The sequence below is a fragment of the Buteo buteo genome, chromosome 7, assembly GCF_964188355.1.
Source record: "Buteo buteo chromosome 7, bButBut1.hap1.1, whole genome shotgun sequence".
In the NCBI taxonomy this organism is placed as follows: Eukaryota; Metazoa; Chordata; class Aves; order Accipitriformes; family Accipitridae; genus Buteo; species Buteo buteo.
In genome coordinates this window covers 28775291-28794639 of record NC_134177.1, presented here as the reverse complement: position 1 = coordinate 28794639, position 19349 = coordinate 28775291, and the positions used below count along the sequence as shown (strand labels likewise).

General features: G+C 40.7%; 1 long non-coding RNA gene across 1 annotated transcript in view; it reads left to right on the top strand.

Moving 5' to 3' along the window:
* LOC142032829 (uncharacterized) overlaps positions 1-17944 on the top strand; it is a 53113-nt gene extending 35169 nt beyond the window's left edge. The window contains exons 3-4 of the long non-coding RNA XR_012651009.1: positions 10419-10543; positions 16679-17944. This is a non-coding gene — a long non-coding RNA (uncharacterized LOC142032829). The remainder of the gene's footprint in view (positions 1-10418; positions 10544-16678) is intronic.
* The last annotated feature ends 1405 nt before the right edge of the window (positions 17945-19349 follow it).

The following is a 19349-nucleotide window of genomic DNA, read 5'->3' as shown; positions in this document are numbered from 1 at the left end:
ATATGACTCCTATCATCACAGTAAGTAAAAAGAAAAAAAATGTCTTTTTGTTTTAAGACTGGACAACACAGAAATAGTATTCATCATAGATACAATTTCACTTAATCTGTCAACAAGCTCCTAGACTTCCTCCTACCCATCCATTCTGCTGTCTTGAACACAACAGCGATTCTAACTAGAAATTACATAGAAAGCCTGTAATAGTGTAGTTCATGGCTGTAGTGTAGTCCATGTTTTGATGTATCTTTGAAGTGACATAAAAGCAGTGAAGGCAGAACAGGAGGGATAAAGAGAAATCATGTATCTATGAATAGAACTGCAGGTTTCAGAAACAACCAGTAAATGAGATTTGTGTAGATCAAAATCTGTTTATGTAGGAGTCCTTCCTCTGAGGGTAGAACTGTTCACCTTTCATTGCTGAACAAGTATTTTCAGAAACTTGGAGGTATTGGTTTAGAGATGGAAGGCAAGACAATCTTTAGACTGAGGGAGGGAGCAGTTTTCTTCTGGAACGAAAAATATTCCTCTTGAGGATTTGGGAGCCTAAGCAGATCCTGTCCTTGGCGAGCAGTCACTAGGGGACAGCTGCCCTTTTGGCATGAGTTCAAAGCGTTGGCTGTCTGGGTTCGTGTAAAACTTTAGTTTTCAGATTAGGTTTAAAACCATTTTAAAATTCATTGAGAAACTGTCATGGTGTTTCCGGAATTAATTACCACCATGGGCACAGAACATCAAGATTTTGTTTAGTAGCTGTTTGGGACCATGTCCTATACTATGTTGACCTTGGAAACTCAGTTAGGGAGAGTCAGGGCCGTCATCATAGAAGTTCTGTGCCACACAGGTCCTGTCTGATGGTGCACTACAGAGGCATAGATCCAGGAAACACCAGATCTTCAGTCTGCCGGAAACTCAAGCATATGCTGGAAACCCATGCAAATGTATTAGGCTTATCATCTCATTAAATTCTGAAATGTTTTGAATTAAATATTTTGGGTTCTGCATTTGCTGATGAAACTTTCATAAGTAAGTTTCTAACTAGCTGTGCTGCAGAGCTGAAGGCCTAAGTCTTAGTACCCTGAGCAAAAGAACTAGAATATTTCCATGAATACTATTACAAATGTAGATTGTTTTCAAATTGTTTGCCAGTGAAGTGTGGAAGTGAAGGCTTTTGTTGAGATTTTCAGCCTATTCATAATTGCACCTTCAGTTTTGTTATGTTCAAAGCATGGTGTAAGATTCACCCCTCACCAATAACTTACAAAAAAAATATGTTTGAAATGTTTCAGAGTTACCAACCCCCCTTTTTTTACTCCCATCCTTATCCTGAATCAAAGAAACCAAAGCTGAAGTTCAACTTGCTAGTTGCTAAATGCCTAAGAAATTGCTATTTGGAAAAATGTATTTGGAGAAAATTGAGCCATATGGTGACTTCTAATTCTTTGTCATAATGCAGCTGACATAATGCATCTCTTCAATACCTGCCAAATTTTGACTGCCACCAACGTAACCATTTGAATTTTCACAGTCATTTGAGGGTCTTCGTAGATTCTTTCTATGCTGCTGAAATTTAAATTTCAAATTTCCTACTCTGGTTCATAAAAGATAATTAGACTCTAAACCAAGCAGAATACACATTTTCATTAAGGATAAGCAAATTATTTTAAACAAAATACATGCCAGCATTATTAAGTATTCTAATTAATGGTGTTAATACTACTACAACTAATACAGTGCTCAACCAGGCTAAAAAAATAATATTAAGAATCAGCATTGCTTGCAAGTTAATGAAATAAAAAATATTTAAATCAAGAAAAATATTAATAAATGGACCAAACAACCCTGGTTGCAACAGAAAAATAGGAGACCTGCTGCTGGAGAACACCTGAATAAGGAATTAAAAGAACTAGGAGTCCAAATTTGTTATATGTTTATTACTGTATTTATTAGTTTTTCAAAGCTTAAGTATGAAGCTTGTGGGCAACTTGGAAGTAGTTAGGCATTAGGTGAGAATAGCAGAGCAGAAGATACGTCCAAAAATAAAGCAAGTTTGATTAAGTGTTTGTGGAACTAACCAACTCTGCAATACTTTGTACATAGCCTATAAAGTTTCCCTGATGTGAGGGAGATGGAAAAGAACATACTTCTAGTTTTCCAGAAGGTTGTATTGTCTTAGCCGTGTATATAATAGTCCCAAACAAAAAGGTAAATAACAGACTTGGACAAAAAATCTTTATCCAGGCTGCCTTAACATACTTCCTTCTCTCCAGTGGAAAAGACTCCTAGCTCTCAGTTCCTGCCATTCCTGTGGGTAGTTGCACCCAGGATTAAAATTCCCTGGCACATTTTACCTGCAAAAATGAATCTGTGTGATCAGTTTTTATCACATGAGTGTCTACAGAGGTCCTGAACAGGACTGCAGTATGCAGGCAGTGCAGGACAGCCTTCCCTCTGAAGAACTACAATCCAGACAGGTCTCCTAACAGGAGTATTGTCTTACATGTGAGGAGCTGAAGTGCCTAGATTTTAAATAGCTTTGGGTTTTGTTCCACTCAAATTTGCAAAACATAACGTATCCATATAGAAAAACGGATACGTTTTTGCAAAACATAGCATATCTGTATAACATATCTGGAAGATGAAGTTTGCTTGCAGACTGCACAAACATTCTGCTCCAGCTGAAAGTAGCTAGTAGTAAGACCCCAGCAGTGCAGGCTGCAGCATGTGCGAGCAGCCAAGCTCCCAGGGATCACGGACACATATTGTGATTGCAGACACACAGGCAGGGCCACTTGTCTTCCCAGCTCTCATTAGCCTTGAGAGCTGGATTTTGCTAAAGGTGATGTGAGCAACAATCTACTGTGTTGACAGAACAGATGAGCATTTTTGGAGCAATTCAAGAACTTAAGACATCTATGTCTTAGGAAGATCTGTGGGCTAAGGCTTCAGAGTTGAGAAAAGCCTAAATTTCTTTTGAAAATGGGACTTGCCTTTAAGCAGAACAATGCCTGATTAGCTCTAGCATACTGACAGCATGAGTGAGAGACTTGCCCAAGTGCATGAGAAGGCTGTGGCAGAGGTGGAGGATTCTCCTTCTTGACCTATAGCTGAAACCATGCTTCCTCTCGTTTGCTTCCTTCTGGCCTGTGGTTTGTGGAGCACTCCAGACACCTCAGTATGCTCCTGCAATTAAGTGATCTCTTCAGACACTTACTCCAGAGGAAACAGTATGGAGAGTTATATGCAAACAAGATGCTGTCTGCAGCTTCCTGGTGCAAGGCCAGTGTAGCTCTCCAGGCAGCAGATTGCAGAGTACAGCAAGAACAACAGACAAACAAAAAAGTCCAGCCAAAAGCTGAGGAACTTTCTGGGTGAGACTCTGGGATTTCATTGTCAGCTTCTATTGTTCAGATCTGATTAAAAACAAACTGGTAGGAGAAAGACCATGCGCTTATCAGACATCCCTGCAGGTCACGCCACTAGAAAGCCATTTCAGTTAGCGATGTGGCCTGTTTGGCAGGAAGAGAGGTTTGGATTTCATTTTTATTTGTAGGCAGTTTTGAAAAGCATAGGATTATCAGGGATGGGCTAGGTCCTTTGCAACTTGCAGAAAAGTTCCTGTCTCATTGCAGCCATTCTGAAGAGGAAGAGGAAAAAAGACTTGTACAACACATTTCTGTTTTCCACTAACAACTGTGTTTGGGCCTGACAGCCATCCAGCATCAGTGGGAGTGTTTCCTCTGAATTATCTGGGCTCTGACTCTCACCTTTACTTTACATTGGCTGTACTATTCCATTAGCATTTAAAGACAGTGCTACATGCACAAAGGAGAAGATTTACACTCATAGCCAAAAGACAGACACAGTAAGGGAAGAGGGAGAGATCAAAAGAGTAGTTACACTCCATTTTCATTGAAGGGACTAAAGCACAAACCCAGACACAGTCACTTACTAAACCTGTGCCAATGAGGTGAAACAGATCTACACCTCCCATTGCCAAGCCACCATGTATTTGTGTTCCCTCATCACACTGCCACAGCCCAATGACCACAGAAGCTCCTGATCTATATTCTAGTCATTGTATTTGAACCTAAGTAAGAAAGCTTCAGTTACATGCTGCTTGTTAGTGAAGATTTGGACTTAGGGCAGGAGTTGGCTTTGGAAGAACTGTTGATAAGGGGGCATCTGTTTTGCCTTATTTTATTCTTGAAGCTCACTGGAACTGGTAAGTTAAAAGTCAATTCCCTCATCTTGCTCTGAAGACCCTGCTCTGTGTTGTCTTCAAATGCATATTGAACCTGCCTTCTTAAACCCAGCCTGCCAAACACTGGAATCAGTGGAAATCATCATGTCTTCAGAAGGTTTTGCATTAGGCCCCATATTTTTTCCCTTCTCTTCCAGCAGTCAGACGTTAAAACATTTTGTCACAAAGTGGAGCATGACTGTCTGTTGTTTCTTGGGAGTTATTGTGCTGTGTACTAGCTACACTGAAATGTGTAGAACATGTTTGTGTTTGACTTCTGCTTTTTATAGGGCTAGACTCCAATATCTGCATCTCCCAGAAGCCTCTGCATGCCTTTTGATTATGCAGCAGGATCTCTGGCTAAGTGTAGAGCTTCTTGATTGACACTGTTTTATTTCTACAGCTGAGATCTGCTATACAGTCTTGAGGTGTTCTGGTTTTTTTGAGTGAAAATAGAAAATCTGACAGCTACTTTTCAGAAACAGTTCTGAAAGAGGGCCAGCACATTCTACACACCCAAACCCAGGTACTCTGAATTCTTTGCTAAAAATAATATATGCAAAGCTATATAGTCCCACTGAGATCCTCTGACTGTGTTGCAGTACTAGGGCCGCCACACAGCATAGTGCCATTTGTTGTTGCTAAGACAAGCCAGAAGCACATTATCTCCCACCAGAACAAGGAAAAGGCCAGTGTAAAAATGTGCCTCAGAAGTGTCTCCCTTCATCTACCCTTTTGTATTTAGGTCTCCTGAATGATCATTCTTACTTAATTCTCATTCTTTTCAAACCTCCACTCTATCACTTCTGGGACTAGATGTTTACTTGCCCATATGTGGACATTGAAGCAGAAATGCTTTAGGCCTGTGGGCTGCAAGAGGAAGAACAGAGAATTTAACACCTCACATCAGCATTCAACTTGCAGAGTTAGTAGAAAGAGGTGGGCACCAGAGGAAATATGCAGGAAAATCTACTCTGTCTAAACAAAACTATAGGTAGCATATCAAGCTGAAATGTTCCATATATGAATCTGACTGGCATGCAGAGTAGTTCCCTTCTAGCCCGCAACTAGGTTTCCCTCTTCTAGAAAGGCTGCAAAGGGTGGAAGTGTATGCCTAGGTTGAACTAAGAAACATGCCTTCCCTCCCTCACCACTAACATGATAGCACAACAGTGCTACAGGGTCTGTCAGCCCAAGCTTTGCTAAAATAATCATATTGGATTTGAGTCAGAACAGAAATGTTAATCTGCTTTCCTTTCCTTACTGTGTCAGGTCTGGAAGTGTTTGCAGGTTGCTATAAAATGCCATCAAAATGAAAATTGTAAAGATTTCTGTTTGAAGCACTGAAGGTGCTTCCCCTATGTTAATGTGTTGGGCCAGCACTGGAAGAGACAGCTCTTAATTAGAATGTAGTGAAAAATACTACAGACAATGCCTATTTGTGCAGTATTTGGTAAATCCAGAGAGGATAATGCTCTCCATATTGTAGGTTCTTTGCATATGTGAAAGCTTAAGCAACAATTACTTGACAATTTCTATGTACCTTGCAGAAAGCATTCACCAGAAACCAGTGATGGGAACAATCAAGCTCCAGGCATGGAGCCAATATGCAACTGATTTTTACAGTGTGTGGATCAATTGCTGAAAACCTCATCTATATAAAAAAGGCTTCTGAGTGCGCACTAAAAGCTCTTTACATGACTTGACACATGATCTAACAACAACCAGAAATGGAAAGTTCTGTTGTTGTTTGTATCACAGTAATTACAGAGTCTTGGGCATCTTTGTGCTCTGTATGTATGCAGCAAAAGAGGCAGCCCTTCCTCCAATAATTTATCATTTAACAGACATGGTACAAAACCAGTTAATACAACCCATCTCTGAGACCAACTCACCAGACAAGGTGCTGTTTACTTACTTTGAACAGGTAGATAAGTTGGCTCCAAAGCAGAAAGCTGTTTTCCAAAACCATTCAAGCAAGAAAAGCAGATACAGTGATTTCAGGGATTGTGGTTTAACTGTAGTTTTATTGCCAGCTGTGTCTGTATTTCAAGGTGCACTGTCTGGTTTCCAACTCTGCAATAACATTCGGCCAACATCCATGTCTTCAAAGAAATTATTTCAGCCAAAGACATAAGAATTAAGGCAATATTTCAAACATTCTTTGTTCAAGTGTCACTCAACTCTGAAAAAGCTACAAACGTTCAGAAAAAATGTAAGATCTGTGGGACATGAATTCTTCCTGCCATGTTTTGTGTGGTACCTTACACAATGGGTTTTGGTCTCAGCCAGACCCTACTGTTATGTAAGTAAGAGAAAAAGTTATTGCAGAACAGGTACTTTAAAAGTTTAAGGCATATCGAGAGAGTTCATGTTCCCTTAGAATTAGCACAGTTTGAGATCTACTAGTCCTAATTCAGTGTATAAAAGGTGTCTGCTTCAGGCATTGACTTTGCTGGGACTGTTCATATTGATAGGCACCTGTGCTGAATCAAAGCATTAGGCCAGTGCAGTAAAAAAAAATATCCCCAGCCCTCATGTTCAGCAAGGATTGGCTCCTGTCGACTGGCATTTGACAACACCTCAGAGCCTAAATGAAGCCAGCCAAGTTATAATGTGTAATAGGATTTCCTGGAAGCTTCCTCAGACTTTCCCCATTTGCATAGCTAGAAGTCCAGATTTACCAATTTACTGGGTGCCTGAAAAAGCAGATAGGAATCAATTTTAAAAATAATCTAAGGAGGTGCATCATCTTGCTTATTAACTTTCTGAGGTACTTTTCAAATACTTCTATGGTACCAATTCATCCCATCAAACTTCAGACACTTCATTTAGGCACTGGGACAGTGATGTAGTTGCTTTAGATTCCCTCTATTATCTCCAGAAGACAGAAAGGCCTCTCCAAGGAGTGCTTCCACACATCTCGATTTCAGTCACACTTCAAGGGAGCCATTATGTCTCCACTGAATAAACAGAAGCCCTAGAGTGATCCTTCTCCTAATTTAGATGTATGAGGGGCCTACTGCTAAGTAGAAAAAAACCTGGATCTAGGGTTTCTTACTGTATCTTGAAGTGTTTTGAAAATGTGGTCCAAGATGACTTCTTCCTTGAGAAGCACAGAGCATGGGAGTTCATGCATTCACTTTGACTCAAAGAGAACATTGGCTTCAACTTAAATAGTGGCTCTAGCATTCACTATTTCTTACCTGAGGTGGTTGCACTGCATAGGAGTAGTCATGTCTCCAAAGCTTGCATAAAGATCTGTTAGCTCTTTCCTTGGGGAAGAGGGAAGGGCTTAGAACTATATACAGTACTCTCATTAATATTGCATTGCCTTGCAGTAGCACTGAGCTTCATCCCATACCTAAATAATGCTTGTCCCATTAAAAAGCATAGGTACATTAAAAAAAATCTGGAGGGCATTAATATTTGTATTACCCTTAAAATGCACATAAGCAGGTGATGACAGCAAGTTCTCTTTCTTTGTCTGAGTCTAGTATGCTTTCCTTTTGCTGAGTTGAATTCCCTAGCACTTGTGCACTGTAATAATTCTTGGAAACTTCTGTCTTTGAGGGCTGGCTGCTGTCATTGCCAAGTTGTGCTGCTAATTGACTTGCATGCTTCCCTTTTGTTTTTATCCGTTGAACCTCTGTATGTCATTAATGCTCTCACCCTGGTCTTTGTGCTTTGAATTCAAGAGCAGATGATGACAGAAAGAGCTGTAAATTAGATGACCGACAGCAATGCCCTTTCCTTATGAGATAGTAAAAAGCATTCCCAACAATTTACTTAAGAGCTTGTCAGTTTTCTTTTATACTTCATTTGTGGAGCATGTGTGGGAATAAAACACATCATCTCCACATCTAATACAACTGTAACAGAAATACAACATGGACATCAGGTTTTGCAAATGGATTTTTTCCTGTTTACCTCCATGCACTTGCCCTCATCAAAACTTTCCTTGACCTCCTGGGAGCCCTTTGCTTTCACACAAAATGGAGGCAAAAATGCTGCCAAGTTGAAATAGGACTGCCATTTTGTACTTGTGTCAAAAGACTGCCAGCTAGAGAGTATCTGGTTCCTGGTGACACTCTTTATACCATGAAGCTGAACAAAAAATCATCACTGCTCGAATCATCTCTGCCAGCCTCAGCTGAGAGGACTGGCAAAGACTGAGGTGCACACTGAAGGAATGGAGACAGTAGCCTAATTATTTTCACGTCAGTGATACACTGGGTGTACTCAGTTTTCCAGGGAATAAACAGAGCTTTCAAGGGGATAGGGACAGCTGAGGAGAATACTCTTTTGATTTACATCTTCCAGCACTCTTGTCACATGCATAAGTGCTATGAAAACAGCACATATATGGAAGATGCTTATTGCAGCTGAGAAGACATTACTGATTTCTTTAAAAACTCAGTTTCACAGGAAGAATAGATTCAGTGTAACAAAGCCCATCATGACTCACTTGCGCAGAGAAAGGTTCTCACTCTGGGAACTGTTATTATGGTGAGATACAGTTGTTATGAGCCAGCAATACTAAAAAAATGCCTGACTGCCTATCTAAATAGAAAACTTGTGGAAATACAACCCTCAGAGGATATGCAGTCTACCAATATGTGCTTATCAGTAGCTTGTCCATATTTGCTTTGAACTTGTTTGAAAGTCATTGTTTAGAGGCATAATTGACTGTTCTGTTTCCATATTTTGTTTCCTGTACCCACTTTACGCAAGGTGCCCTTTGTCTGTAATATCAGGGTAGTTTGCATTCTGTATTCATGCTATACCCCTCGGTGTCTACATCAGTTTGTACCCTGGCTGTAGCCTGGAAAGAGCCAGTTAGTTCTCAGGGCATGCAGATGTGGGCACGGGCAGCAGGAGTGCAGCTGGCTGCGGTCATGTGGCTCCGGGAACAGGAGCTAAATTGAAGCATGAACCAAGAGCAGTGTGGCTGTAGCCACTATGTCTCTCATGAGGATCTCACTTTTGAGGGTTTTGTTTTGTTCTTAATCTTTGTTGCTGAGAGCTGCTGCATTGACAGAGAGAAAGTCTGTGATGCTGAGGTCAGCCAGCTGAATTGGGAGGAAAGTGCAGGGGAATTTCCATGGAACTGATCAGACTTGTACCACAGGGTCATGTACCAAGAGGTTGTTTAGATAGGGTGTAGCTGGCATTTTCTGGATACTTGCAGAAATGCAGTGAACACATGATACTCAGAATTATTAATTTGTTCTTTCATTTTTTTTTCTTTCCAAACAGAATTGAAATTTATCAGAGATGTTTCATAGCTTTGTCCTATGTTTCCTCTAAGTTATGGGTTACATGAGGGAAGAAGGATGTTAGAAAGAATACCAGACATAATCCAGTTTAGAAGAGCTTTATATAGTCATTAAGAAACATAAAATAACACAGATTCCACAATAAGCATTGTCCCTATGCTCAAATGCAGGACTCTGAAGGGCAAGGCAATAGAGAAAGCTGTGAATAGCAGATTGTATGCATTTCTATGCATTACTTATTTTCATTGTATTTATTGCCTTCAATTTCTTGGCAAACTGTTTGCAGAAGTTTAATGATAATTGTGAGCCACACTTCCATCAATATGTAGTACTGCAGAATTGTCTTTATTTGCATTATGTTTCTGCCTATCAAAAGAAATTTAAGTCTTACTGTTGTGTGATGAAGTTGATATTTGTAACATTTTTTTTGTGACTAGATTATACCTTCTTAAACTGATAGTAGGAAAAGAAAGTGAAATAGGTTCATCTAAAGTTCAGCATCCAACCTTATAAATTTAGAAAGTTGACTTCGTAGTAAGAGATCAGCTGTTAAATTCTGTAAACTACCTATGCCGAAAAGTAAAATTTTATTAGAGACAGGCAGGGTTGAACACCTACCATTAACCCACCAGCAAAGCAATTACGATGCAGCAAACAAAGAGTCACCTAGTCCAGAATTCAATTTATGGAAGTCAGGTACTACTTTCATGCCAAGACCAGTTTACAAAATCCAGATACATAAGAAAAAGAAACTAGCATTAGAAAGTCTTGAAGAATTAAAAGTCAAGGTCCCCACAGAAAGCAGCACTTGCTAATAAACACATTCTGCATTAAGCCATGCAAGCTATGAGAGCACCCAACATTTGCAAACAAGTGTGAAGGATTACATCTTTTTGCAGAAGTTTGCTAAAAACAGCAGCGTGTACCTATCCTGGGGAAAGGAAGAGAAGAGAAGAGAAGAGAAGAGAAGAGAAGAGAAGAGAAGAGAAGAGAAGAGAAGAGAAGAGAAGAGAAGAGAAGAATGGTAACAGCATTACATACTTGAGAGGTTTAAAAAAGCATAACAATTTTTGGTTGATATACAAGCCTTCTTGTTGCTAGTTGCAGACTTGACATATTAGTTATTCACATGAAGCCTGTCCTGGTTTCAGCTGGGATAGAGTTAACTGTCTTCCTAGTAGCTGGTACAGTGCTATGTTTTGAGTTCAGTATGTGAAGAATGTTGATAACACTGATGTTTTCAGTTGTTGCTCAGTAGTGTTTAGACTATAGTCAAGGATTTTTCAGCTTCTCATGCCCAGCCAGGGCACCTGACCCAAACTGGCCAACGGTGTATTCCATACCATGTGACGTCCCATCTAGTTTAGGAACTGGGAAGGGGGGGGCAGGGATTCGCCGCTCGGGGACTGGCTGGGTGTCGGTCGGCAGGTGGTGAGCAATTGCCCTGCACATCATTTGTACATTTCAATCCTTTTATTACTACTGCTGTCATTTTATTAGTGTTATCATTATCATTATTAGTTTCTTCTTTTCTGTTCTATTAAACTGTTCTTATCTCAACCCAGAAGTTTTAATTCTTTTCCTGATTTTCTCCCCCATCCCGCTGGGTGGGGGGGGGGAGTGAGTGAGCGGCTGCATGGTGCTTAGTTGCTGGCTGGGGTTAAACCACGACAAGCCTCTGGAAAAGCAGTAATGTTCTGTTCTTATCTTGAAAATGTGACATATTTTACTTGATAGAATGAATTGTATTCTAGGCACTTCTTAGATCCACTGAGATCTAAAAAAAATTCTCTATACTGAGATTTTTAACATATCTGCTAGCAAACTCAGAAATTGAAGTGTAAAATCCAAGGTACCATGAAGATTTGAAATAGTCTTAATTTTATGTGGTAGTTCATCAAGTGTCAGAGAACGCAGCTGAAAACACTGCTTCTATCAAGATAAGCAATATGGTATTTTTATTTAATTAGTGACTTATGGATCAGTCTCAGTGAAGAGTCACTCTTTGCTTATTCACTAAACAGAGCCACAATACAAAATAGCATATGGTAAATGAAGACATCAACTGAGAACTGTATTTTCCTGTTGTAGAGGGCTATGAAACTTGAGCTATTTCATTATATGTAGCCTAACTTTCTGGACCTGAACAAATACTTGTTTAATGAGGGAGTTAGCCACAATAGGATTTCACAATTTGCAGCATCAGAATAATGAAAAATAGCCCTATTGAATGGAGTTTCAATATATAGTACTTCCCTCAATGTTACTCAACAGTAAGAAAAAAGCAATGCAGAATGTGGTATGAGGGGCAATATGTTTACCTGATAAAGGTTGTGTCTAGATCAGATAGCATGAGATTGGTAATTACAAATGAGAGGGAGGCCACCAATTTGGTGGGTCAGGCTTTGCACTGAAAAGTGAAATGCATTCAATATTGTCCAGACTAGACTTAGCTAAACTCTATTTCCCTGTGCTTCATGGCTATGGTTAGCGTTGTGGCTAATGTCTAATTAACAATTAAATAATTGACTCTTGCTTGACAGAGGCTTGTCCATGCATGCCACAAGGCCCGTCAGTATAGGGGACTAAAGAAAGTTTTATGTACAGGCTTGATAGAGAGTGAACCCAAGGAAGAACTGTTTAATAGTTCTTAGTGAATATCAGGTTCTCCTAATTCTAATAAAGTTCTGACAGTAGTTCTTGAAGAAACCAGTTCTCTGTAGGGCCTCATTATTGTCACATAAGTGTCAGCATTTGGCTGGATTACTTGAACTTTCCAAGCAGACTATATTGATAGGCAAATGGAAATCACTGGTAAGCATTATCACAGAGGAGATGCAAAGAGCACTGAATGTTCACTTTTTCTTTAAAATGTCATAGAAATGTCTGGCAGATAATTATCATTTGCTTTTCTACAATAATTACTCAAGACTTTCGTCTCTGCCATTATAAGCACTTGGACTAGTAACTGTCAAGCTGAGTTTATTAATCTTAGTGGATGTTTCTGCTTTAAAGTGCTTCAAAGGTATATTTGAGTGAGACAGGTATCTATCATAGCAGAAGTGTAGAATCATTACCATCTGAAAGTGTCTCAGTGCAGTGTCTCACTGTTGTTAATTTTAGTAATTTGGAATAACTTTAAAAACATTGTGAAAAGTGAAAAAGCTGAAGGGCACTCAGCTGCCAAAATAGCACAGCTTTTGGAAAGGAGTTTGTCCCCCAAAAGAAGAAAAACAAGTTCATGAGTTTTGCAAATGGCATTTCTTTCCATAACAACACTTCTTCCCAATGAAATAGGTAAGAATTGCAGCTGATGTAAATTGGATTCTGTGTGTCCATATAAAATGAACTACTGGCTTGTAAGCTGGTGTATATAACAAAAGGAACAAACTTATTCCATAAAAGAAGAAAAAGTAATATCCAAGAAATTTAAAGACTCATCTTAAAGTTTCAGTGTAATCCACATGCCTGCAGCTCTTGGCCTCCTGCCCTTCTTTGAATGAAAGACTTTGTGGGACAAGTGGAGCTGGTCATCAACTTTCACCCCCTGAGATGGGGAGGGGGATAGACGTCAAGCAGGTGCAATTTTTACTGCATTCAAACCCAGGCTGGAATCAGGATTTTAATCACACCTTTAATGGAACTTCCAACCTAGGTAACGAGACCTTTTACTCACTGATTGTCTAGCCTTGGCACGTTGAATATACCAGCTCCATTTGTGTACACATACCTGGCGAACACTGGGTATCCAGCACAACATTGCCAGGTGTAGCATGTGTGTCTATTACCAAACACTTCTGTGGCTCTGAGCATCTGTCTCAGAAGGGTTTTTTCATCACCAGAATGATTCCCAGAAGACAGACAGATGGTACCATCTGTGCAGTTTTCTGATTTCCAGCTTTAGTGCTTGCTGCAATCTCACTGGGTACATCTTTTATTTAGGAATAACTTGTTCAGTTTATGCTGCTGACTGATTCACATTTAGAATCATCCTAAAAATTTCTATGGCCAGTGGTCATCTCCCTGCCTCTTTTGTGGTTCTCAGGAAGCTTGTTTTGATGGAAATGAGTCACAACCTTAGACCATGCTTCACTCATCATATTGTCAAAGCAGAAACACAGATAAGCAAAAAATGTACTTGGGGAGAATTACTGGGCCATATACTTAGATATGACACAAAATCCCTTGAAGCAGACTTAGAAGAGAAAATGTTAAATAGTTACCATTTCAGTAAATAGAAAGAATAAAAAAATCATACTGTGCTGTGATTCTTAACAACATAGGTATCTATTATACTAGCCTTATCTTCATTTGGTTGCAGTTTTAAAATTTTGTGTAGTAGCTAAAAATAAGGAGAAACATTATGTACATTCTTTAAGAGGGGCAATTAGTCTCCTACTGGAGGAATGTCAGATATTGTTTTCCTCCCAATCAGGGCAGTTTCATGATGAAGCGAAACTGGCTTTTTATTTTCCATGCAAAGTTTCCATGGTAACAGCATGTAATCATGATATTTTTAAATAGCAACTCCCCATGTAACTTCACAGCCACTTCGAATATTTTTTACCACAATTTTAACATCCCTGAAATGTCCAACTCCATCTTCTTACAATTTTACTGCCAGTATACATAATGATTTGGGGATATTTCTGTTTAGGAAATCATCAGTGATGTAGCAGCACTGTAATATGTATAAGTGTATGTTGTGTGTGTGTGTACAGGTGTAGACACACGGACACATATTTATAGTGAACATTGTCTGGTAACGGCACATCCCATTATAAATCTTTATTTTTCAACTTCTTATAACTTTGCCAAGTTGAGGCCACTCAGGCTGAATGCCATTCAGCCCAATTTACGTTCTAGAGATTTCTTTTGTGCTGATAATTTGAAGTTTCAGCTAACCTTTTTCAATTGTAGCCAAGAATGTAGCTATGGAAGAAAACAACTTTTTGCCTTCATGGGGAAGATTCTTACAGCTTTTTCGGCAAGCCCTGGAACAGGGCTGTAGAGCACATGGATGATGCCTTGCTGTCACAGCTTTTTGCTGTCCTACTAAGAATTAACTCAAATGTGGCCAAGTTTTAATTCTCTGAAAAATCTCATCTCATATATGCAATCTTGCCTTCCTAAAATTCATAGCTTGAATTTGCTAACAATTCTATCTGCATAAAGCATAATTTAGTCCCTGAGAACTCCTACGTGCTGACTGGCTGCATGTGTGCCATCCCAAATCGACTGAGTGTGCACCACTCTACTGCTCCAGGGCTAAATGACACTTGAACTCTAACTGCCTTTGCTTGAGTTCAGTGTAGACTGGGGACAAGAAATGAAAGCAGAAACAGAGAGAATGAGAAAGGGAGAAGGACTCTTCTGTGAGACCTGCACGTATGGTTAACATTAGACAGGTATTGAAAGGCTCTGCGGAGTAAGGATGCAGTGCATGTTTTTAACAAAGCTATTTCCCTGAATCCCTTGAATTGCATCCCTTGCAAGCTTGTTATCTTTCCCATTTCCACCCCATCCACCTTACATCCCCAGAACACCGCTTCATGTGGCATTATAAATCAAGAATATAGGTTTTGGTTTTGACCTAAGTGGTCTGTATTGGAATGTTGTCAGTTGTTTTCCATTAGGAGAAACTGAGAATGAAATACAGTATTACATTGATGTAGCCCTTTTCTTTTCCAAAGAATATACAAAGATCCATTTCCTTGGGCACAGGAGGAAATAAGCAAAGGTGGTTTCTTTACTCATAGTATCTAGTCTCTTCCAGCTTGCAGTTGGCCAGACAAGTTCATTCTGGCCATGATCCTAAAACCAGTCCTTACTGCCACTTTAGCTTTTGCTGGCTCCTCTGTCAAATCCTCCAGTGTTGTAACAGTCCTGGACAGACAGAACATAGCCTTCACTCACAACAGGACATAATTTTTAAGAAAAATCAAAAATAGCAACAGAAAAATCCTTGCAGGTTGTCATGGCTTAACCCCAGCCAGCAACTAAGCACCACGCAGTGCTCACTCACTCTCCCCCCACCCAGTGGGATGGGGGAGAATATCGGGGGAAAAAAAAGTAAATCATGTGGGTTGAGATACGAACAGTTTAATAGAACAAAAAGGACGAAACTAATAATGATAATAACAACAATATTAAAATGACAATGATAACAATAAAAGGATTGGAATATACAAAGGATGCGCAATGCAATTGTTTACCACCTGCTGACTGATGCCCAATTAATTCCCAAGCAGCGATCTCCCCACTCCCACCTCCCCAGTTTATATACCAGGCATGACATCACATGGTATGGAATATCCCTTTGGCCAGTTTGGGTCAGCTGTCCTGGCTGTGTCCCCTCCCAACTTCTTGTGCGCCTCCAGCCTTCCTACTGGCTGGGCATGAGAAGCTGAAAAATCCTTGACTTAGTCTAAATATTACTTAGCAACAGCTGAAAACATCAGTGTGTTATCCACATTCTTCTCATACCGAACTCAAAACATAGCACTGTACCAGCTACTAGGAAGACAATTAACTCTATCCCAGCTGAAACCAGGACACGGGTACACCAGAGTTAAACAATTACGTTGTTAAAAAATGAATGTACTGTTAATAAGAATTAGCAGCATCAGATATATTTGAAACATGCTGTATTGGGTGTGGCTGAGATGGACTTAATACTCCCCATAGCAGCCCTCATAACGCTGTGCTCTGCATCAGTAGCTAGAAAGGTGTTGATAACACACCGGTGTTTTGGCTACTGCTGAGCAGTGCTGGCACAGCATCAAGGCTGTCTCTCCAACATTTTTGCCCCCCCCTCAATGGCAGGCTGGGGCAGGGCGGGATCTTGTGGGGGGGACATAGCCAGGGCAGCTGCCCGAAACAAACCAGACAGATATTCCATACCATGTGACGTCAGCTCAGATAGAAAAGCTAAGTAAAGGGAGACAGAATGGGGGCATTTTTGGTCTTCCGGAGCAACCACTACGCGTACTGAAGCCCTGCTTCCCAGGAAGTGGCCAGACATCGCCTGCTGATGGGAAGCGGAGAATAACATCATTTGTTTTTCTTTGCTTTCGTGCGTGACCTTTGCTTTCACTTTATTAAACTGTCCTTATCTTGACCCACAAACCATTTGTTATATTTTCTCCCCCCTGTCCAGGTGAGAAGGGGGAGTGACAGAACAGCTTTGGTGGGCACCTGGCATCCAGCCAGGGTCAACCCATCACAGTCTTTTTGGTGGAGAGTGTGGGCAAGTGAGGAATTCGAGATAAGGATAGCAACTGAGAGAGGTAACAGGCAAAACATGGACTGAACGCAGCTAGAGAGTTAAGAGCTGCATGACAAGTGGGGATTTTTTTTTGTTTTAATTGTGGTGAAGGGACGAGGGGTGGATTGTGTATAAATTGTCCACTTTTTGTCGGTTTTGTGATGATATTATTTTGATTTCGGTGTGGGGAATTCTTTTTTGTTGATGTGAGTGAAGATTTTGTGTGATGAATGTAGATTTTAATGATAGTTCTTAAAAACGTGATGCACAGAGGCGAGGGGTGGAATTTATTGGCTTTGTGTGGCAAGGTTTTAGTAGTGGGGGGGTTACAGGGGTGGCTTCTGTAAGAAGCTGCTGGAAGCTTCCCCTGTGTTCGAGAGAGCCCATACCAGCTGGCTCTAAGATGGACCGCCACCAGCCAAGGCCGAACCAATCAGTGATAGTGGTAACGCCTCTGTGATAACATTTTTAAGAAAGAAAAAAAGTTAGGACAGAGGGAAACAGCAGCCGGAGAGAGGAGTGAGAATATGTAAGAGAAACAACCCTGCGGACACCAAGGTCAGTGAAGAAGGAGGGGGAGGAGATGCTCCAAGCGCTGGAGCAGAGATTTCCCTGCAGCCCGTGGTGAAGACTGTGGTGAGGCAGGCTGTCCCCCTGCAGTCCATGGAGGTCCACGGTGGAGCAGATATCCACCTGCAGCCCATGGAGGACCCCACACTGGAGCAGGTGGGTTCCTGAAGGAGGTTGTGACCCCGTGGGAACCCCACCCTGGAACAGGCTCCTGGCAGGACCTGCGGATCTGTGGAGAGAGGAGCCCATGGAGCAGGTTTTCTGGCAGGACTTGTGACCCCATGGGGGACCCACGCTGGAGCAGTGTGCTCCTGAAGGACTGCACGCCGTGGAAAGGACCCATGCTGGAGCAGTTCGTGAAGAACTGCAGCCCGTGGGAAGGGCCCACGTTGGAGAAGTTCATGGAGGACTGTCTCCCGTGGGTGGGACCCCACGCTGGAGCATGGGAAGAGTGTGATGAGTCCTGCCCTGAGGAGGATGAAGCGGCAGAAAATAACGTGTGATGAACTGACCATAAACCCCATTCCCCGCCCCCCTGTGCCGCTGGGGGGGTTGGTAGAGAATCCGGGAGTGAAGTTGTGCCCAGGAAGAAGGAAGGGGTGGAGGGAAGGTATTCTGAGATTTGGGTTTATTTCTCATTACCCTACTCTGGTTGATTCGTAATAAATTGAGTTAATTTTCCCCAAGCTGAGGCTGTTTTGCCCGTGACAGTAATTGGTGAGTGATCTCTCCTGTCCTTATCTCGACCCACAAGCTCTTTGTTATATTTTTTCTCTCCCCTGTCCAGCTGAGGAGGGGGAGTGATAGAACAGCTTTGGTGGGCACCTGGCGTTCAGCCAGGGTCAACCCATCACACATGCTTAAAACTTAGGAATACCAGAAAAATATTCACATTTTCTCTTTTCTTCCTTCCAGATTCTAGGAAATAATCCTAATTTTTGCAGACAGACTTTTGAACTGAAGCAAATACTTTTCAGTGATTTCTGTACTAGTACCGGTACGTAGTTTCCAGTAGGCTGGAATACAGGCAACACAAGCTAATACCTGTCTGCAAAAGACTCTGTAAAGCTCCTAACTTCTTGCTGCTTGATTTAAGTAATGCTTTGTTGTAGTGTCTGGAGAAATAAATAGAATCAGTAATTCTTTACCTTAATAATAAATAAGATCAAATACACTCTTTCACTTTAGTAGTGAGCAAACGAAAAAGGGTGCACAAAGCAATAGATATTTTTTAATACATCAAAACAATAACATTAGTTTTCTTTCCTTCTTCACAACACTGAATGAATTTTCTGTCTTCTGCAAAACATTGGCATCAAATAAAAGCAACAGGTCAGTGACAGGGAATACAAATTGGCTTCCTTTTCTAAGTGCTATTATTCTTGATTCTGGCAAATATAAGACAAAATTGAAGGTAGTATTCATAATACTCTCTTGGAATTGTAAAATATTCTGATACCAGTTTGAATGATGTTAAAAATTTATCTGTAGCAGTTTACTTATCTCGAAGTTGGGGGGGGCAGATTCTAACTAGTTCTATGTAGAATTTTTATTGTTAAATTCTAACAAAATAATTTGTCAGTTGTATTTGTAAAGGGTCATGGCGACTTATAGCACTGTAAAAACAGAGCAGGTGTTCACTCTGCCAGAACAACTGCTAATGGCCTATAGGTCTGGGAAGTATCTCTCCTCCGCTTTTGAAACTAAAGGAGATTATTATAGTGCTTTCAACAGTATTCAGCAAAACTGTAGCTAATGATTTGCAACATTAAAATAAGTCACAACAATAACGAACATTTGTAAAGCCCCACTAAATGCCACAGTGCAGTGGTCCTTGTCGTAAGCTCTTACTAACAGAAACAGGAAATACATGTTTCCTTATTATTTGCTCTATCTTTGAGCAACTATACACCTACTCTACAAAAGCTGTCCACATGTTTATCAATAGGACACAATGGCTTAAAATCTGCCTCCATTTAGCGGAAAAGAAATC